This window comes from Cotesia glomerata, linkage group LG7 (genome assembly GCF_020080835.1).
Source record: "Cotesia glomerata isolate CgM1 linkage group LG7, MPM_Cglom_v2.3, whole genome shotgun sequence".
Classification (NCBI taxonomy): domain Eukaryota; kingdom Metazoa; phylum Arthropoda; class Insecta; order Hymenoptera; family Braconidae; genus Cotesia; species Cotesia glomerata.
Window position 1 is genome coordinate 4,661,360 of NC_058164.1, and position 24,510 is coordinate 4,685,869.

Below are 24,510 nucleotides of genomic sequence, written 5' to 3' on the forward strand. Positions count from 1 at the left end.
TTAAAGTAGAAGAAAAATAACGGAAATCCTCAACACGACCGTTAACAAATGAACGGCCGCTTTATCGGGCGGAAATGATTTTGATTCGAGCAAGCTCCTCATTTAAATCTCGCGCCTGCTCGAGCCCGGCGTTTTCTTTAATTGGATTTTTAATTGCCACGATTCTCGGTACATTAATCCGTCTCCCCTGGTATTTTTCATCGCCGCTTATTCGCGCCTTATTTCTAGTCCGACAGAGCGACTCCCATCCCCTGTTTCGGGATTGTTATTCATCTTGGTCCCCAGTAGTCCTGGGTAAGTACCTACAACGATATTACATTCCTCAAGGCTGAGATTCTTATCGGTTTTGGGCGGCCTACCCCCGAGGGAATGAGAAGTTGATACTCTATTTGTGTTCCCAGATCGATTGACACTGGTTAGTTTTTAGGCTATTTGTTGGCAGGACAAGTTTTTAAACGGTTACACCGCGGGTAATTGTTCTTTGGATTTTATACAAATTACAGTATTTGTCCTTCAGACGAAATGTCGAGTCAAAAATTGTGAAAAAAAATTTTCTGCTCTAATTACAAAAAAAAAAAATTATAAATAAAATATTATAGATAGAATATTAATTATATTTTCAATTGAAAAAATTCTAATCAGTTTTATTATAAGTTATATTCTTTACACAAAATATGGAGTCAAAAATTTAGAAAAATTTTTCTTCAGTCATTAGCAAAAAAAAAAAAATTTCAATTCTAAATAAAGTTATTAAAAAAATTATTAATTATTTACAAGTGGGGTTAATTCTATTTTTGGCTATAACTAGGTGAAAAATTGACATTTTCAAAATTTTTTTTTATTCTGCTTGTTTTTACAACATATTTATGATAAAAAATGTCGTGAAAAAAAAAATAAAGATTTCGATAGCTTTTTTGCCTTTAAAAGTTAGAAAAAATTTTGGCTCATATTTTTGGATAAAATTTCTATTTTATGTTTTTTTGATGTTTGTAATATATTTTTTTTTTGAAAACTACATAAAAAAATGAACAATTTAAAAAAAAAATTGATCAATTTGGTAAAAAAAAAATTAATTTAACAAAAGCTAGCACTTGTAAATAATTACTAAAAATTTTACTCTAAAATCCTCCTCAATTTTTTGAACCTCTAAAAATTATCCAAATTCCAAAAACATCTCTCCATTAATTCAGCAAAGTCCAAGGACAACACATAACTCTCTTATCCTAGCGAATTGTTTAAAACTATTACAATTCTCATAGAACTGAGCTAACAACCCGATGAGTTGCCCAAAACCCAGCAAGCTCCCTTATCCTCTCTTCGTCCTCCCTAGGCAGATTTCGGGGCGAAACGGTGCGGCAATAATAATCGCAATAATCGCAATCCGTCGGCGCTGGGCCAATTTGAATATGAATCCGAGTGCGAACAATGTCATCGGGGGCTTATATAGGTACGTGCCGTATCTCCCCCACGAATCGCAGCACCGGCGTGGTCCGGGTGGAGCTTCTGCTTCTGGTTCGAACTCTCCAAACTCTAAAGCTCTCTCTCTCTCTCTCTCTCTCTCTCTCTCTCTCTTTTCTGGCGTACTCGCTAACTGTCCGTACTGTTAGTTAGTTAACTAGCCCGTCGCGGTGACAGTCACGTAGCGAAACGCCCGAGTGGGCTGGGGACCGACACATTTGAATCCGGAACTCTCATCAGAATCAACGCTCGCTACGTTTAACCCGATAATTAAACTCGTCCCATTCCCCGTAACCCTCAGTCTACAACAGACCCCGTGACCGATCCTCATGACTACTCCAGTTCCGAGTCTGCGAGACCGTACACACTTTTCTCTATAGTACAGCAACAGCAATAGCAACAGCAACAGACCAACGGCGTAACGCCATTTCAAACTCTAGGGGAAATTGCGAGTAGAGCTACAAATTTACATTCACTCTACTGCTCTATGTTACGGCCACTGTTGGCTTTCTCTCTCGTTCAGAGGCTGTCTCTTTTAACGACCCTCTCTAGTTTCATACCCACCCTCTACTCATCGTATACGATTATATTCAAGTAACGTGAGAAGACGAAAGACTCATTTATATATTGCTACTGGTACTCCAACTCCAGCTCAAACTCTAACTCCTATCCAGCCCGGCTACCAGCTACTGAGCTATATAACCCAGTCAAGTCGGTAAATTAAACGGCTTTTCGAGATAATATAAGTCGAAGAGAAGTTTAGTAAATTAAACCAACTAACTGATGGGACATAACTCACGATGTATATTACTGTTACTTTTCATTTGCATAACAACTAACTAGAAGTTTTTATTTTAAATTGTTTTTACGAATTTAATTATTCATTTTTAGGGCATACCTAAGGATGCTCCTAGACAAGAAAAAGACACCAATAGGTTATGGGTATTGGTTTCTTTGTCATGCACTCTAGTGCTGCCTCTCTTTACAGACTATCGCTCACTTACTTCCACTCACGTAAAATATCGAAATTCACTACACAGTAAAAAATTTTGCGTCATTGGGTCAAAAAATTTTGTGTTAAATATTTAACACTTTTTTGTGTTAATTTAACACAATAAATGTTAAATCAACACAAAAAAGTGTTAAATATTGAACACAAAAATTTTTAACACTGAGTTTTTTGACGCAATGACGCAAAATTTTTTACTCTGTAACTTTATAACATTTTTTATAAAAAGAATACCGCTCGTTTATGTTATTTTTGATTAAAAATACTTATTATATCTTCAATTAATGATTCTGTTTTTTAAAACAACCCTGAGAAAAGTACGATTGATATTTAATAAAACGTTCGCTTGAACGTTGGTCAGCACAAGGTTTGTATGTAAAATATACAAATTTTAAATACTAATATATCAAAATTTAGTGTCGCAAGGACTATTTAAAAAAATTCCTGCGTATAGAGGATACTTATGAATATAAGTACTCAAAATTTCAATAAAATTTCAATAAAACGGTTTTTTCTCGAAACGTCCTTAAGTCCCTTAAATTATACGGGTAAAATATGTTTAAGATATTTAAAAATATTTTTGCTTGATTCAAGACAATGCAATGCTTCAATATAATTTTTTTAGTTTCAATAAACTTAAATAAAATTTTTTTTTCTTCTATCTAAATTATATAATTCATATAAAAAATTTTTTATACATCAAATATTCACCAAAAATACCTAGATATATAGATATAAATTTTTTTTAATCAAAAAATTAATTTGAAAAAATTCTTCGACCAAAAACATAATTTAAAAGAGTTCCATCATTTTGAATCAAGCTAAAAAATTCTTAAAACAAAAAAATTGTCCTTAATTCAAGTAAATTTTATTTGCTTCAAAATTAATTTTTTTTAAAGATTAAAAGCTGGATAATAATCTAAATAAATAATTTACAATTTCAAAAACAAAATAATTAATTTTCACATTAAAAAACGCTTGTAATCAAAACTTAATCCCCTGCTTGTCTATAAAAAATTAACCTTCAATTTCAACAAATAATAATTCGTCTTTCAATTGATATAAATTAAAAAACTCGAGCACAAGGCTCTCCAAGCGCGAGGAAAGCAGACAAAGAACAGCGAGCGTAGGAGTAGGAAGAGCCACCGGGGTATCCTTTATATTATCCTTTATCCCATAAAGGAGGTCGCGTGGCTGAGAAACATTCGGCAAGTGGATGGTTAGACCCGAGGCGCAGGTAGTGGCGATAGTGGTGACTGGCCCCAACAATTACACCGGAATAAAACCAAATAAAAATCCCGACTCGAGAGGAGGCAGAAGGTGGATGAGTGCGAGAGTTCCTTTTCTTTCCGTCAACCGGCCATGCAGTAATAGTTTCAGTGATAGTAATAGCAATAGCAATAGTTATAGCAATAGTATCATAGATATAACGACAGAAAGGTGAAGTGGCGAGGGGTGAATAAAACAAGGCTAGACCAAAATAATGGTTAGATTTCGCGTGGGAGATAGTTGCCATGGGTAATAGGAAACCGTTTAAAAATAGAAGCTACACTAGTCGGTACCTCCAAACGGGCTGAGTTTTATTTCGTGACTGCCACCGTTACCGGTTTTACGTATCCTTCTTACGTGTGTCCCACCGCCCCACCTACCCACCACCGCCCACTTTTTTTCTACATCTCTTCCCTATTCAGGCCCTTTTATTTATCTTATTTTCATATTTATTATATACCTCTTATATCCTTTTCCTTATTCTTCTGCTTGGTGGTAGTACACTGTGTCGTCGTTTTACTGTCGTCAGTTATTGTCGTTTCACTCCACCCTCTTTTCGCTGGAGTAATTGTCCAAGAATCGTGTCTGGTTATTTTCCTAAATAGAGCATGATCTCGTGTGCACATTCGGATACTTTGCCGAGCCCATAAAACTATTTATTTATTTATTCATGTATTGTTTTCGTTGTGTTCATATGTATGAATATCAGGTTCGTCTATAGCTCTAACTTTTACTGATCGAACTATCGAAAATGTGTGGATGTACGATTCAATTGTTAATCTCACGCGAATTCCTTGAAAAATGTCTTGATAAATAAAATCATCTGTCGTCTTATTTCCTCTTTGCCTTTGTCGTGGTTGGCGTTGTCATATTAGTATCCTATTGGATGGAATATTCAAGGAAAATTGTGAAATGGTGGAAAGTTGTCGACACGTAGTTGATAGTGTCTTTAGGAAAAAATTTTTTCTTTTTGTATATTAAAGAAAATATTTAAAAGTAAAAGAATTTTTTTGATCAAATTTTGAAATTTTTAGCAATTTAATTAATTTGATATAAAATATAGAGCAAAATAAAAAATCTCTTTATTTTTTTTTCTAAATTAGCAATAAATAATACAAATTTTTAAATACAATGACCAAATATCAATTAATTTAGATCAGAAAAGCTTTTTTTATATTTTAAAAATTTTATTTAATTTTTTTTTGTCATAGTTAAAAAGAAAGTAACTCTAAGTGTCTCATTGATATAAATAGATTTAATAAAAATATTACATAATAAATTTTTAATAATGTAGTTCATTATTTTCACAAAATTTTGGGATAAAGTAAAATAACAATATATTTTCTTTTAATTTAAAAAAATAAAATACAAATTTTAAAAATATACCTGTATTATTATTGATAAAAAAAGCTTTCTTCAAATTTTAAAAGTATTTATTTAATCAAAATATTGTTTTATATTTTGTCAAAAATTGAACAAAAAAACTTCATGTCAACATTAAAAAATGTTGATCAAAATATTTTATTTTTGGCATTGTTATAATTATGGTTAAAAATCTAAAACAAATTTTTGATTATATAGCAAATTTTGAGTGTGATATATTACTCAATATTAATAAAAAAAAAAAAAATTTCTTTTATATTTTGAAACTAAGATAAAAGACTCAGTTATTGACACTGGCCTAATTATTTGACACTTGCAATTTTATTCTAATTAAAAAAATAAAATGTTCTCAAAAAACCAATTATCTAAAAATTTATAATTCAAAAATTATATTTATTAATTTATCAGAGTTGATTTTAGTTTTTTTAAATTAAAATAAAATTGCAAGTGTCAAAATAATAATTTTTTCTAAATATTGAATAAAAAAAAAAAATAATTTGAAACTTTCTCGAAATCAACGAACAATTTCTAATGAATAAACCAAAAAAAATCCAAAACAGGCAATATAACTTAAATTTCAGGACTCAAAAACATCTAAGTGATCTTGTAGATAACCATTTGAGAACAGGTCGCTGCATCTGTCGGCGAATTGGTCAACTTAGCTTGTAGGTTCTATATCCATCCCCAAAGTGTAGAGTCTGACCAGCGCGCGCCACTCACTTATTTTTCTTGAGCTCCCTCTCGGTTGAGCTGCTTAGGGACACATAAGGGGTTGTGTCCAGTTAAGCACAGACCAGCCCCTCTCCTCAAGACGCAGTCTCAGAAAATTTCCTCGTGCCCATTACAGGATTCTTTTTCTTAGTCCCACCTCGCCCGTCGCCCACCTAGAGCTTTTACTTCAAGTCGTAGTTGTAGATGTATTTGTAGTTGTAGTTGTAGAGGACTAGCTGGCACTCACCCTCGTCTGTATAAGGATAAACCCAACAAGGAACCCACCGTAGAGCTACTACATTCGTCGGCGGAGTCCTAGTTAGTATGCATAGTGCGGGAATTCACTGGGAATGAAATGTCAACCCGAGACTCGTCATTCTGGCAATGTCCTCTCCTCCTGTATCCTTTCCCAGTGTGTTCTCTGTATTTTGTTACTGTGTGTATGTGCTACACGCCGACACACGGGTTCTGGGCAAGCAAATTGCTTGAATCCACCCTCGTCATTTTAGTCCAATCTTGTAAGTTGTAAGCTGCAGCCTAAATTTTTTGCTACCTAACTATCTACCTTTTTTATTCCACTTGAAAAATAACCCGGCATTACGTGGGCAACAGCGCCGAGATCAACAATAATCAAATGAGGGAATATACCCTCATGTAAATATGTATACATTTATTTTGACCTTTTTGTATATTATATCACTGCCCATTTTCTAATATGTTAGAACATTTTTTTAGAAATTATTAAAATTGTTCATAGTTAACATTGAAAAAAATTTATTTTTAAGAGATTCATTATTTTAAATTAAGCGGAAATTTTTTTTGAACCAAGTTAAATTTACTTCAACAAAGAACTTTTTTTGCTTGATTTGAAGTAAAGAAATTTTTTTTTAATGTACAATAAAATTCAACCAATAATCTATATTATTACGAGAATGAGAAAAATTTTATACATAATTAAGAAATGACCTTGTATCTTGTGAACCATTGACATTTTTAAAGATATAAGCTCATCCTGATGTTACACTCATCAAGACCTTTCATTTGAGTACCCACATCAATTTTTCATATAATTATATATATTATATAGATTAGGGTGGCGCAAAAAAACCGACTATTTTTTTTTTTGAATCTCGAGTGAAAAAATGTCAGTTTTTGATGTTTTAAGAGCCCTCTCCAAAGAACAGCTCAAAAAAAATTTTTTAAGAGGTCGCTCCAAATTTTTTGAAATTTCAAAAATCGTCAAAAATCTAATTTTTTTTTTAATTTGTTTTCTCGTTACGTCATAATTTTATAGACCAAAAAAAAATAACTTCCTGAAAGTTTCAGTTCAAAATGTCCATTTTAAAAGGTCGCTCATAATTTTTTTTTAATTTATTAGTGACTATTTAATTGGATTAGCATTTTTTGACTCTGAAATTTAATTCAATATTCTTAATTATTGATATTTTTAAAGATATAAGCTCATCCCGACATTACACTCATCGAGACCTTTCATTTGAGTACCTACATCGATTTTTCATATATTTATATATATTATATATATATGTCTTTACAAAAAATATATCAAAATGCATGTGGGTACTCAAATAAAAGCTCTTGATGAGTGTAACATCGGGATGAGCTTATATGTTTAAAAACGTTAATAGTTAAAAAAATACAATGCAATTTAACAAAAGTCATTATTTAATAAAGCAAAATTTTATTTATTTATAGTTCACAAATCACGACAGTCACACAGTGACTGCAAGGTTGCTAGTTATATATATTTAAAAATAGATGATTGAAAAAAAAATGTTTCTTATGAAAAAACAGCAAGCTTGATTCAAGAGAAAAAATTTTGAATTATAAAAATATTTTCTGCTCTATTTAATTCGTCAAAATTATTTTCTTAATTCAAGAATTTTTTTCATATGAGAATAAAATTTTCAAATAAAAAAATTTGAATATTTTGATCCAAAAATAAAATTTTAAAGCACAAAAATTTCTCGAATCAAATAACAATAATATTATTCAGCATCTATGACGAGTAACTTATACTTTAGACAAAACAATCCCCATCCTGAATCGTCTCTTGATCTCGGTTCTGCGTCTGAGCTCTCTCGAGCTGTACTACTGCTCATAAAGTCACCGCGTTGATGAAATCGTAACGGAAGCAAGCGTACATGAAGAGAAGCCTTTGACTGCCGACAAGACAAAGCGATTTGGACTCTGTTCAGTTGATGCAGTATTAGTAGTTTCGATATTATATAGTATAGCAGTATCAAAAGTAGACCGAGGGAGTGAGGAAGTTGGGGGTGGCTCGTTGGGTATTCTGCATAACCCTTGCTCGTTGAGTTGACTAGTTCGGATATTATTAGCATTGTTAACCAACCAACTCGGCAGAGTAACACACTGCTATCTCCGATACACATCAACCCCTTTTAGACGCGTCAGTTCCCATTCGATAATGCACAAGATCACGGAGTTTGAATCAAGGACCCTTGCTCGTCTAGTCCCTCTTTCCTCTCTCTTTCTCTTGAGTTCTGTTCTGGGCCACCTTCTATCCGGCCGAGAGCCCATTGTGCGCTCATTCTCATTTATTTAATGTATACACATGTAACGCTCCCCAAAAATGCCTACGGGCTGCTCGCCTTTGCATCCCCATTTATAAGCTCTTAATTGCCGTACTAACGTTATGATGATCCTGTCAAGTGATGTCGGCGGTAAGAGCAAGCAACCCTTTCGACACTTTGCCGACCCAACGGATCATCGTGGGAGCTCCCGCATAGAAAAGGTCCCAAGATTCATCGGCGATTTAATGCCAACGCCTGCTCCCTCGCAATTCACTATTCACATCTCTTCATTTATATTCATATTTTTATTTGTATTTATAGTTAAAGAGACTTTTATTCTTTGTAAATATCAATATTTTATGTGAATTACTTGAGAATAAAATACATTGTATTTTATTTTTTACTTGAGAAATTAATTAATCAATTAAAAAAAAATTAAAAGTAATTAATTTCGGTCAAATTTTGAAGAAGAAAAATTGCTTTTTTGAGATTTTTTTGGAATAACTCAAAATATATTTAAATCACAGAAATTAATTGATTAACAATTATTTATCATTTTTTCACATTAAGTAAATTTTAGAAAAAAAATTTATGAATGGAATAGTGTTTAAATTATTTTTATAAAGAATTAATACTACATAAAATTTATTCAAGAGAAAATTTAATTAAGAAATTTATTTTAAAGATGATTAATTTTTTAATCAAGTATAAAATTTTGATTTTAGAACTTTTTATCTTGATTCAAGACAAAGTAATTCTTAAAAATCATGTTTTTGAAATACTGTGTAGTAAAAATTGATATGTACCATAAAATAAATTTGCAGAATGAATATAAAATTTGTTTTTAATATTTTATAAAAAACTAGCTGTTACTCGCCCGCTCCGCTGGGCGATTTATAGAATTGCATTTTTAGATCTAGACTTTAAATTTAATTAGAGTATTGTTTTGACTTGCACAGATTCCAAATTCTATCGAATTGGCATGCACTTTTTATCCATGTAATTATTCTAGCTAATATTCATTGTAACTTTCAATGTGCAATCATTATAACATTCCCGTGTCTTTCTTACAAAAATTAATAATGATTGATATGAAAAAAAAAAATTTGTAATGAGCATTGAAAGTTTCAGTTATTGCAGGTCTCATAAGTGAAGAAATCTGCCTAGTATATAAACATAACCAATAGAATTAAAAAATTTATTTTAAACGAATGACAATCGAATAGAATAAATTTAGTTACAATAAAAATTCATTATTTCTAAGTCAAAAAAATATAGCTTCCGGATAAGTAATCACCAATATATCATATACTAATACCTTCTCCGAAACACGCTGCATCTTATGGTATAAGTATTATTCCGATCGGTTCAGTAGTTTTCGCAGCATAACTGAATAAAAAAAACGGCTTTCCATGGATTGCAATTTTTTAATTTCAAAATTTTTGTGGATAAAACTTCAAATTTTTGAGCTTAAAAATTGGTAAATTTTCAAGATTTTTTTAGTACACTGATAGAAGGATTTGTTTATAGTTAAAAATATTTGTTAATATTTAACAAATCATTTATTAGTGACTACTTTTTAGTCCTTAACAAATATTTCTTTGTACACGGAGAAAAAAGTATTGCTATAATAGTGATCCAGTGGATCGTGAACGTAGTATTGTGATTAGCTCAAAACAGTATCGTCATTTTCACGATATTATAACCTGATATACTCTATACTTCGGATTCTTATATGAACTTTCCATGGTATAGTGAATATGTCAAAACGTATTGCGATCATAAAGAAACGTTTCCTTACTACGGCGAAACGGATCGTGATTATCACGATCCACGACGCCTTCAGCACTGCCACGCATAACCAAGTCTGAAACTCGTACGAGTAGATTTGTTTACAATTTTGGTGATGAAATAGTGATAATTACATAAATTAGTTAATTAATATCAACAGCGATATGGATGATTGGGTTGTTGATAAATTACTCGAGTGGAATCTTGAAAAAGTTGTGTCGATTTTTTAAGGCTATAGTAAAGAAATAAATCTTCCTATGTTAACTGTGTTAATATCGTGTCCGTGGTTATTGTATATAATTCTACTGCGTTGATAAGAAGAAACAATGTACATTATATATTGTATTAAATAAATAAAATTCTTGTTTTCATAAAAGTCTTTTTTAGCATAAATGATTTGATCCCATACTATTTTATACAAAAAAATATAATTGTATTGAGTACGTTCAGTAATAAAGGAGTAAAAATTCCATTAAAAAATTTTTTTCTTATGACAAAAATATTTTCCTCTTTTAAATGAATATTTCGATAATACAAATTTCCAGGCTAATAATATTTGTAAAAATAACAAAAAAAAAGTTATATAAGATTAAGTCCAACTGCTGTAAGTCATTATTTAAAAATTTTTAAATCTAACCCAATTCTTGACTGTCATAATCTACACAAAAATTTTAAACTAATCAGCCAACAATAGGAATTTTTATTTATGTTAATAACAATTATATACCAAAAAACTAAAAAAACAATAATCTGCAATAAAATATAATTAACATTTAATTAAAGACAACTTAATCATCTATAAACCATAGCAATATAGACACTCGATATCCGAATCCATGTGGATCGTGATAATCACGATCCACTAGATCGGGCATATGCACATCTAAAGTATAGTCATACGAGGATCGTGATCATCACTATACTGTATCGTAAAAATAGCAATACTTTTTTCTCCGTGTATTTAAAAAGATTTATTGATATTTAATAAATGAATATCAGATTTATTAAATACAAACAAATCATTTTAAATACTAAGAAATATTTGTTTAATACTAAAAAGTAGTCTCTAATAAATAATTTATTAACTATTAACAAATATTTTTTAATACAAATAAATCCTTCTATCAGTGTACAAAAATAGTGGAAAGTTTCACGGGTAACCTTTTTTTTTTAAATAAAAAAAATTATTCAATTTTTTTTCTTTTAATATTTAATTTCAAAATAGTAATTTTATTATTTAATTATACGGTAAAAAAATCAATGGAATATTAACTTCAGTTGAATAAATTCATTGCAAGTTTGAATAAAAATAAATATAAAAAAAGAAAAAATAGGATAGTTAAACTATACTCTCAATCTTATTATTACACAAAGTAAAATGAGGATTCAGAATGTACAATGTGAAATATAGAATGTGCAATGTATAATGTATAAAGTATAACTTTTAATTAAACTTTGAATAATAAATAACGAGGATCTGGAATATAAATAAATAATTATAAAAAAAGGAGACAAAGAGCAATAATAATGTATGGTTATAAATGCGTGGAGCCAATTCGCAGCGAATTGAAATTAAGCGGGGGGAGTGGCTCGTTAAGTAATTCGCGTCATTAAGCAGTAATGGTAGTCAGGCTCGTACAAACCACACACATATATGTTAACTCGTGTACACTGTAAATTATATTCTGTCCTCGTGGTTGTTGTTGTTGTACTTGTATAATAATAGCAAAAGCAGAAGTTGTAGTAGTGTCAGTTGTACTTGTAGTTGTGTAGTTGTTGTAGTAGAATAACCGGGAGAGAGCAGACCGAGTTACGCCATTATTCCGAAACAAACGGCTAACGACCTACCGCTGGGTTGCGATTGGACGAATGACGCGTGATACGCCGTATACACCGAGGGTTGTCAGACCTCGTGGAAGGGGATTTTAGTAAAGATAATTAGTCGACTATGAATCAAGTTTAATTGGCTTTTCCAACGACCTTACAGCCGAGTGTATTCATGTATCAAGTAATATAACACGAGAAAAAATTGTACCGAAAATTACAATATTAATATCGTAATTTAGGACTTTTTTTTTCATTAGTAAGGCCTTGACGCTTTTTTGGGATTTTATTTTGTTTTTTTCATAATTAAATCTCATTGATATTATCAATAATAATTAAAAATTAGACTTTAGGCAATTTGATGACTAAAATATTAATTAAAAAATGAATTTCTTGGTTAAAGATTTTTTCTCTTGAATTAAATTAATTTTTTTTTATATAATTTTTTTTAATCCTTAAAATTTTAAGTGTGACATTAAAAAGTTACTGCTGTCTGTATACAATTTTTTTTATTATCAAAAAAATACAAAGATAAAAATTTTTTTTGATTAAAGATTTAATCAAGACTAGCAACCTTGCAGTCACTATGTGACTGCCGAGACTTGTAAACTATAAATAAATAAAATTTTGTTTTATTAAATAATGAATTTTGTTAAATTGCACTGTACTTTTTTAACTATTGGCATTTTTAAAGATATAAGCTCATCCCGATGTTACACTCATCAAGAGCTTTTATTTGAGTACCCACATGCATTTTGATATATTTTTCATATATTTATATATATTATATATATAAATATATGACAAATTGATGTTGGTACTTAAATGAAAGATATTGATGAAAGTAACATTGGGATGAGCTTATATCTTTAAAAATGTCAATAATTAAGAAATTATATTGTATTTTGTCAACTTATGATATTTTTACATACATAATTAAGAAATGACCTTGTATCTTGTGAACTATTGACGTTTTTAAAGATATAAGCTCATCTCGATATTACACTCTTCAAGAGCTATCATTTGAGTACCCATATGCATTTTGATATATTTTTCATAGATACATATATATGTAATATATATAAATATATGAAAAATTGATGTGGGTACTCAAATGAAAGTTCTTGAAGAGTGTAACATCGGGATGAGCTTATATCCTTGAAAACGTCAATAGTTCACAAGATACAAGGTCATTTCTTAATTATGTATCTAGAGATAGAGCATTTTTGAATGCAGCCTAAATACTTATCATAATAAATTTATTATCGGTGAGACTAATAAGAATCCTTGAAAAGGAACAAATTAAAATCAAGACTTCTAACGATACCAAATTTTACCATAAAAACCCATTTTATCATATAAATACACTGGCCACAAAATTTTGCTTATTCTCTTTATAATATAAAAAAAAATTTTAAACCAAAAAAAAAGAATTTTTCTATTTGATTTAAATTATTTCCTTTCAAATCAAATTTATTTTTTGTCAACGTAAAAATAAATTAAATTAATTTAAAAAAATTAACTTTAATTAAGAATAAAAGTTCAGAACCAAAAAAATCAACTTGAAGAATTTTTTTATTTTAAATAAAAATTAAATTTAAATAAAATTAAAATTTTTTTTATTACTGTGAAATTTCTTAGTTGATATTTTTATCGCTTTCCAGGATAAAAACTCCGATGAACTCAAGTGTCCTGGCATTCAGCTCCGGAGTCCTCTTTGGCGAGCGTTTGTCCGAAACTACCCAGGGACGAAGGTGGCCGTAACGACCCCTTAGGTCGCGGCCGCGAGATCGATACCGCAGTATCTCGAAGCCGAAGCCGAAGCAAGAGGAAGAGGTTGGGAGGACCGGGCGGAAGATCATCTGCATACTCTCCTTCTTTACTATCCAGCTCATTCTGATCCTCAAGTTGAATTTCCTCGGTTCTGGGTCTTCGGTCGTCTCTATCTCTGTACTCACCCTCTCAACAGTAATCCCCGCCTCTCACCCTCATGAATCGGCCTTTGGTGCTCGGCATGTAAGGCCAAGAAGGACACGGATAAGGACAAGAGCGAGGAGAAGCAGCACGGGGTGGCTTCCAGTCCAACTAGACAAGATCTCGACTACACTGGACGGTTGGTAGGTATCCTCACACCTCACCTTAGCTGACCTAGGGATGAGGGGAGGCTGTCCGCTAGAGCCGAGACCGGGTCTTCTGTAACTGTAGCCGGGACAAGATAAATTCAAATCCGAGACGAGAGTTCTGAAACCGCAAATCACGTTCTATTCCTATATACACCCAGGATCATCCGTCTCCAGTGAGCAGTGACCAGTGACCAGCTTCCCCTCTCCACGAACGTACACTCCTTCACTCAACTAACGTTCAAGTAGTCTTGGGTTGTCATCCTTTTACTTTTGGTTCATCCAATCCTCACGACCAGCTCATGGAGATTGGAAATAAAATTCATTTCTTTCAATTTGTTACATTTTCTGAAACTACTACAGTCACTATTCAAAATCGCTATTATTATTGTTATTATTATTACTTTTTTACAACAAGTGTTAGATATAAATAATATTTTTTTTGTGACTTGAAATTAAAAATAACAAAATTTGTTGATAATTTTTTAAGAATAAAATTTACAATATTTTAACCTCTGAAAATAATATTTAAAATTTTTTTGAACAATTACATTTTTTTTCCCTGAAGTTTACGAAAAATAGAATAACTTAAACTAGGAATCTTGCAGTCACTATGTGACTGCCGTGACTATAAATAAATAAAATTTTGCTTTATTAAATAATGACTTTTGTCAAATTGCACGGTACTTTCTTGAATATTGAGGTTTTTAAAGATATAAGTTCATCTCGATATTACACTCATCAAGAGCTTTCATTTGAGTACCCCCATGCATTTTTTATATATTTTTCATATTTATATACATAGAATATATATAAATATATGAAAAATTGATGTGGGTACTCAAATGAAAGGTCTCGATGAGTGTAATGTCGGGGAGAGCTTATATCTTCAAAAATGTCAATAGTTCCCAAGATACAAGGTCATTTCTGAATTATGTAAGTAAAAATATGATAAATTGACAAAATACAATATAATTTTAAGACCTTTGCACATTTTTGGTCAATGTAAAATTTTGGTTAATATAAAAAGCTTAAAATTTATATTCACAAATTTTCTTAATTATTATTATAAATTTGCCGTGGAATCAAATAATAAAAAAAATTGTAATGGTCAAAAACTTTGATAATTTATATATTTATACGTAAAGTAACAAAATGTTGATTTGACATTTATTCAAAGAAAAAAAAATCTTCTTATGTAATACTTGTATCAAATAAAAATAATAAAAAAAATAAACATCTAAATATCCATATCACCAAGGAATTTATTAGCCATCAGTGTTCTAGCTCTAAATTCCCGAGGACAAGTCCACTTTCGGCGTCACGTACAAAACACATACGTCAAGCAATTCAAAACAAGGATTTAACAATGGAAAATAACGGGACGGAATATTTTCTCTGGACGTGGACAAACAGGTAGCTCTAAATTTGAAAGTCAACACTAAAGTTTTATTCCTTATCCATATAACTCTAATCTCGGCATTTGAATAAATCAATCCCTCAAACCACTTCCAGGCATCCGTCCCCATAAATATACATCCGAGATCCAAAACACACATCCTACGTCCACTACCCACCCAATATTCAACCCGTAGTGTGATAGTACACTACAATAATTCATTTCATAAATCCCAAAATCATACCATCGTATTTGGTACATAGATAGTGAACATACAGGACAATCACCCGCAATGGAACCATGCTGTTACGAGTTTGTATCAATTCATTTCCACCAATCTATTTATATCTCTAACCCTCTCTCTCTCTATCGCGGAAATCCGGCAAGTATTATCGCAGAATAAGTGAACATTTAACACCAGTATTATACATATTATATACGCGGGGATCAAAATCTCCATCAGTATACATATTGAAATTACAAATGTACATACATGCAGTAGTATAATACATAACGCACTGGTCCTTGGTCATGTACAAAAATTTCAATATTATTCACATCAAGTATGTACATGTGTGATGTGTCATGTGTGATTAAACTACAACCACAATAATTCACATATACATACATACATGCATAAATATAAAAATAAATATAAATACATCCACGTGAAAATATTTTTTTTATATGGCCTAATATGTGCATATATAATTTTTTTTAATATAACCATACATATTTTTGATTAGATATGGCATCATATATTCATATATAATTTTTTGATATGGTTATATATACTCTGTTATGAAAATTGGCCGTATGAGGCCGTATATAAATATATCAAAACATATATGGCTATATTAGGATATATGTAGACATATCAAGACGTATATGGCATAAAATATAGATATATAATTTTTTGATATGACCTGATATGACTTGATCTAAATAATTTTCATATAAAGGGATATATGGCTGTATAAAAAAATATAAATATGCAAATTAAGTTATAAAGATAAATATCAAAAATTTTATATAAATATAATAATATACTAGCAACTATGTGACTGCCGTGACTTGTGAACTATAAAAAATTAAAATTTTGCTTTATTAAATAATGACTTTTGTAAAATTGCACTATATTTTCTTAACTATTGACGTTTTTAAAAATATAAGCTCATCCTGATGTTACACTCATCAAGAGCTTTCATTTGAGTACCCACATTCATTTTTGATATATTTTTCGTATATACATATATATAATATATATAAATATATGAAAAATTGATGTGGGTATTCAAATGAAAAGTCTTGATGAGAATAACATCGGGATGAGCTTATATCTTTGAAAATGTCAATAGTTCACGAGATACAAGGTAATTTCTTAATTATGTATCTGGAGATAGAGCATTTTTTAATGCAACCTAAATACTTATTATAATAAATTGACTATCGGTGAGAATGATGTGAAAACTTGAAAAGGCACAGATTCAAATCATGACCTTTGTAATGATACTAAATTTCACTAAAGAAACCGATTTTATCATATGATTATCCTGGAAACAAAATTATTCTTATTCTCTTACTAATATAGATTAATTCATATCAAAAAATTTTTTCACGAAATTTTATTAATACACTGATAAAAAAATTGACTTGACTCAAGAGCCAAAGTCTTGAACCAAGAATACCATTTTGAAGAAAATGATTTTCTTGAGTCAAGAGAATAAATTCTTGAGCTAAGAAATTATTCTTGGTCTAAGAAACTTTTCTTGAGTCAAGAATTTATTCTCTTGACTCAAGAAAATCATTTTCTTCGAAATGAAATTCTTGGTTCAAGAGTTTGGCTCTTGAGTCAAGTCAATTTTTTTATCAGTGTATAAAATGTACAAGTACTTATTCAGAGGCGCATGCGTAAGATGTCTATATATTTATACACATATGATTCACATATAATACACATATGTAAACTCAGATAGTATAGATAGATATAACAGATAGAAGTTACAACGGAAGTGAACCCTGTATCACGATGATCACTACCACTATTACTATCACTATCACTATCCATGTGATGGTACATGTGTGATACTTAATATATAACAGCGAGCTATTGGTGTAGAAAGGACACAAGCACACCGACAGTGGTTGCGGGGGCTCGTATTAGCATACATATGACGTCACACCACCACGCTTTAATATCGCCGCGCCCAAATGGAAATTAAGTTCGAATCGAGAGCAGATCTGGTATATACTGCAGACTGTAGAGTGTAGATTGTAGAGGGTACTCTGGATCGGGTTCCTCAGTCTTCCCCGCGGGGATCGACTCGACACCGGAATCGCTTGAAATTCACGATTTAGGGAACAGCGCCGGCCAACCGGCTCCGTTTTGCAATAGGTAATTCACGATTTCGGGTGATTAATCGCCATTGCGAAACTGCGGACGGAACGGTCAAATTCACGATTCAATTCTCCCTTCATTGGCTCTCAACGTATTTACACATATCGACAATGTTATTTTTATTATTTAATTTTTGATGTATTACTGTATTAGATTAAATTTAATAAATTTTTGATAATTTTGTTTTTGTAATTTTTTAATAAAAATTTCAATTGATTATTTATGACTTTATTAAATTTTTTTAAACTTTTAAATTAAATTAATTTTTTTTTTCTAATAAGTTATATTAATAAAAGAATAAGCAAAATTGTATGACCAGTGTATTTATATGATAAAATGGGTTTTTATGGTTAAATTTGGTATTGTTTGAAAAGTCTTGACCTGGAGTTGTACCTTTTCAAGGTTTCAAATGATTTTTAACCATTAGTCAATTTATGATGATAAGTATTTAGGCTGCATTCGAAAATACTCTATCTTTAAATACATAATTAAGAAAAATTACCTTATATCTCGTGAACTATTGACATTTTTAAAGATATTAGCTCATCCCGATGTAACACTCATCGAAACCTTTTATTTGAGTACCCACATCAATTTTTCATATATTTTAAATATATTTTATATATGGATATATTAAAAATATATCAAAATGCATGTGGGTACTCAAATGAAAGGTCTCGATCAGTGTAACATCGGGATGAGCTTATATCTATAAAAATGTCAATATTTAAGAAAGTACAGTGGAATTTAAGAAAATTCATTATTTAATAAAAGTAAAATTTTAATTTTTTTTAGTTCATAAGTAACGGCAGTCACATAGTGACTGCAAGGTTGCTAGTAAATAATTAGCTATGACTTTTTAATTTTAACATAAAAAATTTTAAACTCAAATTCGACTTGAAAAAATATTTAAAAATTCTTAATAAAAGTCTCTAACAACTCAAGCCGAATATTAAAATTTTTATCTTACACTTGTCCCAACTCCGGCTGCCAATATTTATATTTTCCCAACAAAAGAGGGTTCCGAAGAATTAAAACAAAACGCAAAGATTAAAGTTTAAATTCCATAACGCACCGTGGGGGTGCATCGAGAACCGAAATGCCGGTGGATCCTCGTACATTGGTATTGGGACGCAATATAACAACAATGGATACACATCTACTCGTTGCTCACAGGGGTGGGCATGTCGGATAGTTTATTAGTGCTCGCGAGACAATGGAGGTCGGGACCCGAAAAGAATAAGAGGGAGGTCGGTGGAAAATAAAAGTACTCCACTGGTAAAAAGCGACTAAACAAAGCGATAAAGGAGTCGCTTTAGGACCGGGCCAGATTCAAAATTAAAAAAAAAATTGCACTAGAGGTAAGTATCATACATGAGTACATACAACCGAGTGTATAGGTATATACTATACCGGCAGTCTAGTCCCGAAGTCCAAAAGGAGCGAGCGTTCCTCAAATGACAAAAAAAAAAATAAGTAATATAATGTATAATAGGAAGGAACATATTTAAGTATGCGCGACCGCCGCCTTACAATTTATGCACGGCGACAAATATTTCAAAATGATTCTACTCATCCTACCGGAATGGCGAGTCCTTTTTTTATTTTGCTTCTTATTATATTCTCCTTCGCCTTCACTCTTTCCCTCTCGCCTCCGAAACTTTTATTTGGGTACCGAGCTGGACTCGGACTAAATAATAACTCGGAGATGACCAAAGAGACCAAAAGTATCACCGAAATGTTAAATGTCCAGTTGAGCTCTAAGACAAAGGCCGGAGCACGCGAATAAGTCCAATCCTCGATAGCCGATATTAAATAATGTGTTCCGAACACGAAACACAAAGGCCGGCGCCTTAAAAATACGCCGAAATTCTATTCAATAGAATATATTTAAAAATTCAAATCATCTATTAGAACCCGACAATGTATCCACGGGATTCATTCCGGGAAACGGGAATTAAATAGCTCGAGCCCGGGAGCAGCCTCTGGTCCTAAGGCTCCTCGAATTATTCGACAGTCATGATCATCAGTGTTCGGGCTACCAGAACTCTCATCTTTTTGGGACTCAGCTGGAGGCTAGCCGAACTATTTTGCTAGTAGGTATTATATTGAAATGTCGGGAATTGTGACCGAGGATATTTTAAGGGATAGAAGACACGATTGATATATTTTAGAGCAATATTATTATTTGATTATGGTGGTAAAATAATTACAGTAAATTTACGGGAGGTTAAAAATTGAATTTGAAAATTTTAAGTAATAAAATTTTTGTTGAAAAATTGTATTGATTAGTTTAAGGGCTTGAAATTTAAGTTATTATTTTTTGGGGATTTTTGAAATAAATTTTAAAGATGAAATTGTTAAGATCAATCAACAAACATCAATTTAACAATATATATTGACGTTCTAATTAGCAAATTGTCTAACTCTATTTTAAAGAATCTTCCATTTGTACGAAAAAACAATTCAACGGCCTAACTAGCAGTTTGTCTAACTCCTTATTTTTTTAGAGGGTAATTTTTTAACATTTTGATACAACAATAGTCCAATTATAGATTATTTAGAAGATCCAAACCAAAATATTATACCTCTATTAGATATTAATGATACTAAATGGTTTTTTAGAGTGATATTAAATTTTGAATCAATTGTTTTTTCGGACAAATGGAAGATTCTCTAAAATGGAGTTAGACAATTTGCTAATTAGAACGTCGAATTAGTTCAAAATTTTTTGTCACTTTAAAAAAACCATTTAATATCTACTAGAGGTATAATATTTTGGTTTGAATTATTTAAATAATTTATAATTAGACTATTGCCACATCAAAATATTAAAAAATCACCCTCTAAAAAATAAGGAACTAGACTAATTGCTTATTAAACCGTCGATATGATGGAACTTACTAATAAAATCATTATACTATTAAAAACTGTGCCGAAAACTTGACACAAAAAATTGACTATCATAAAAAAAAACATATAAAACATCAAAAAGCACCAATTCAAGTCATGACCCTGTTTAAAAAATTTTTTTCTTATCATTCATTCAATACTTAACCGTAATTCATATTTTGAAAGTGGTTTGATAAAAAATTTATTAAAAAAATACTTAAATTTTCTTACAAAAATATTGAGTATGAAAAAATGAATATTGAGTTGAATTTCATAATTTTAGCTTTGTTGAAAATTAATGTATTAAACTTTCTATAGAAAAATTAACTTTGTAATATTATTATTAGCCCATTTAATAATAAAGATATGTCTATCAGAAAGTTGTCTTTATTTTTTGAATAATAAAAATAGTTAATGAAATATATAATTAAATATTTTTCAACTAAAAGTATGACAAATGTCCTATATAAACACCATAAAATCTAAAACCGATGTTTCTATTTAAAAAAGCAAAACTAAGAATCCCACACTGATAGAAGGATTTAGTTCTATTTAATAAGATTTAGTAACAGATACTAAATGATTTAGTAACAAACTTTTCATTAGCAAATATTTAGTAATAGGTACTAAATCGTTTATTAAAGCCCATTTAGTTCCACCAAATAAATCTTTAGTAGTATTTAACAAATGATTTATTGGTACTCAATAAATTGTTTATTGGAATCAAAGAAATCAATTTTTTAGCTAATTTTAGCGTGTAATCTAACTTTTTAATTTAAAATAAATAAAAATAATAAGAATAAATAACTTTAAGTAAAAATATAAGGTATTATAAAGAAAAGAATCTCATTAAATTATATTTTTTTGTTTGAGGTATTTATAAAATTTAAAATTAAACAAGTTTTTAACATATCAATAATAGACAAATTAAAAATGTAAACTAAACTCCACTGAGAAAAGACATAAATAGAAGACATTTATTGGGAGTATATGTGTTTTTAATGGTTTAATAAATCTCCCAAAATCAAGCTGAATAAAATAATCCAAGTTAGTGAATAGGTTATGTATCACATAAACATTGGAATTAAAGTATTAAAGTAATATTTAGTACCTGTTACTAAATATTATTTGGTGGAACTAAATATTTATTTCCATTTAATAAGGCTTTGTTCATATAAAGAAATCATTTATTAAACTGTAACAAATATTATTGATGGGTACAAAATATTTATTTCTCCCAAATAAATGAATAAAAAAAAAGTTTGGAAAATCCAAAAGTGCACGACTCATAATGCTCATTTAATTATGAAATAAAAACTTAAGTCGTTCAAAATTAATTACCGAAAAAACAGCTGTAGTAGGAAGGTACTGCACAAGCGCCCCTGGTGGAATAAAATGTACATAATATCTATAGATATAGATATATCACCATCCATGTTAATTTTACATGAATATATATATATACAGTCTTGTAGTTTTCGTTTTTTATTAATTGTAATTAAACGACACTGGATTAATTAACCATTCGCATTCAGTGACCTACAATCGTCGATTAGAATTAAAAAAAAAAAATTTAACTCAAATAATTGATTTTTTCACAAGTTACAGTGTTTCCGGGGTTTCATACATGACGGACAGGAAAATTTTTTGACCTATTTTGATGTTTTTTTCCGTTTCTATTGCAGTAAATCAATTTTTAGAAAGTATGGAATTAATCTCCATTAAATTATCTCGACAATAGTATGCAAAATATCTTGATTCCGTGAACTAACAAGGCTATAATACTAAAAATAGTTGCTAAAATGAGGCGAAAAAAATTTTTCGATCGTAAAGCACTCTCTGATGCTTCGCATCATGAGTCGTGCAATTTTGTTACTAAATCAGTTTAGTACTCCGTACTAAATCCTTCTATCAGTGTAGAAACTGAAAACGTGACCTCGCCGGATAATAAAATAATTTGCCGGTGGTATTCCAAGTGCAATCCCTCGATTACATTTTTATTTCTCGGTAGTTATTTTTTTGGTTAGCAATTTGTATTTCTCAAGTTAAGTTTTGGTGTGCTAGAGCAAGAAGCGAAAAGTAAAATGTTAGAGTTTCTTCAACGTTTGCAATCGAGTCACACTCGGTGGAGCATGCCCGTAACATTATATTTCTGCCTAGCCGGGGAATCTCGAGAAATTAAGATTACGAGATAAGGCGCACCGGGCGAACCGTCCTCCTCGTAATGGCCGGGACGGCTTCATTTCGAATACGCGAGTAGCTCTGAGTAGCTGGATACCGTGCAGTGCTAGAGTCAAAATAAAAAAAACAGAACAAAAAAAGGAACGTTAAAATAGTCTAAAGAGAACTCGAGCTTCAAGATCGCAAGCTCTTTTTATTTTTCTTCCTGTCTACTCTTACTTGCTTCTGTCCAAAAAAATAATCCCTCTTTCTCTCTCGTTTTTACTCGCGAATCTCCAGTCACATTAGACGTAGCTGCAAGCTCTGGCATATCTGTCGACCCGTAATGATAATCGCGTAATAATCGTAATACTGATAGTGATATCTGAAGAAAAAGCACCGGCTATTTTGCAAATGTGCTCCCGATGGGTGGGTTGTATTCTATAGAATAAGAAATCGAGCACTAAATTTCTGCTTTAAAAAGGTTCAAATTATGATGGCGGATTAATAAGCATCACGTGTTTGCTGAAGGAGTAAAACAGAAGCTGAGTTCGATCGAGTGTGAGTAGTGGAGAGATAAAAAAAAAATAGTTAAGGCACGGAACGGAGCAACAATAAAAGTAAATTTGGCTTTTTTTTTGTAATATGAGAATCTCGTGTGGTAGTTACCTTGATCTAATCTCTCTTACGGCTGTCCGCATGTAGAAACACTATACTAGACACGGTGAGATATCGCTCGCTGGCATGCGTGGGCTGCTATAAACAGGACCAATGAAGATCGCTTCTCGCTTCGTGGAAGGTCCTTTACTCATGTTCCAAATGCCAACATTAATTTACCGGTTTCTGGAAATTATATTTGTAAATTGTTAGTAAGGAGTTGGGATAGAGTTAATTGAGAAATTTAATAGTTAGGATAAAATTTTAAAGAGGTTAAATTAGCAAATAAGTATAAAATTATTTTAATTATTCGATCGTTTTTTAATTAATTAATTATCTGCTTAAATTTAGGATTTTTTTAAATAAGTCTATTTTTTTTATTGTAAAATTTATGAATTTTTTAATACTAAAATTATATTATATGAAATGTATTTTTATTTTTAAAAATAATATTGAAGCTTTTAATTCATTTTTCTTGAGAAATTTAGATTGTTTTTACAATATTAAAGTTATAATTGTCTCAAAAAATTTTTTTGAGGATATAATTTAAAATAAATTAATTTTTCTTTTAAAATGTCTTATGTAAATATTAAAAAAAAATAAAATCGTAATTTTTTAATTGTAATAAATTACTTAGACGTTTGATTTTAATATGTTTTTGTTGTAAGAAAAATTAATTATCTTTCACATAAAAAAAATTTTTTAAAATATGTAACACGTAGGAATATTTTAAAACTATAAAAGTAATTTTTTAAAAATAATTTCTGAGATGTAATTGGGAGTTTAAAGAATAGTTAAATGTCAATTAACTTCAATAAAATTTTTTTTATAAAGAAAAATGATTATTTTCTACAAACAACAAAAATTTCTCAAAGGCAACCGCTAAA

At 30.4% G+C, this 24,510-nt stretch overlaps 1 long non-coding RNA gene across 1 annotated transcript in view; it reads right to left on the minus strand.

Annotated features, from left to right (window-relative positions):
* LOC123269273 overlaps window positions 1–24,510 on the minus strand; it is a 65,315-nt gene that overhangs the window by 10,812 nt on the left and 29,993 nt on the right. Inside the window, exon 3 of the long non-coding RNA XR_006510369.1 lies at window positions 23,636–23,809. This is a non-coding gene — a long non-coding RNA (uncharacterized LOC123269273). The remainder of the gene's footprint in view (window positions 1–23,635; window positions 23,810–24,510) is intronic.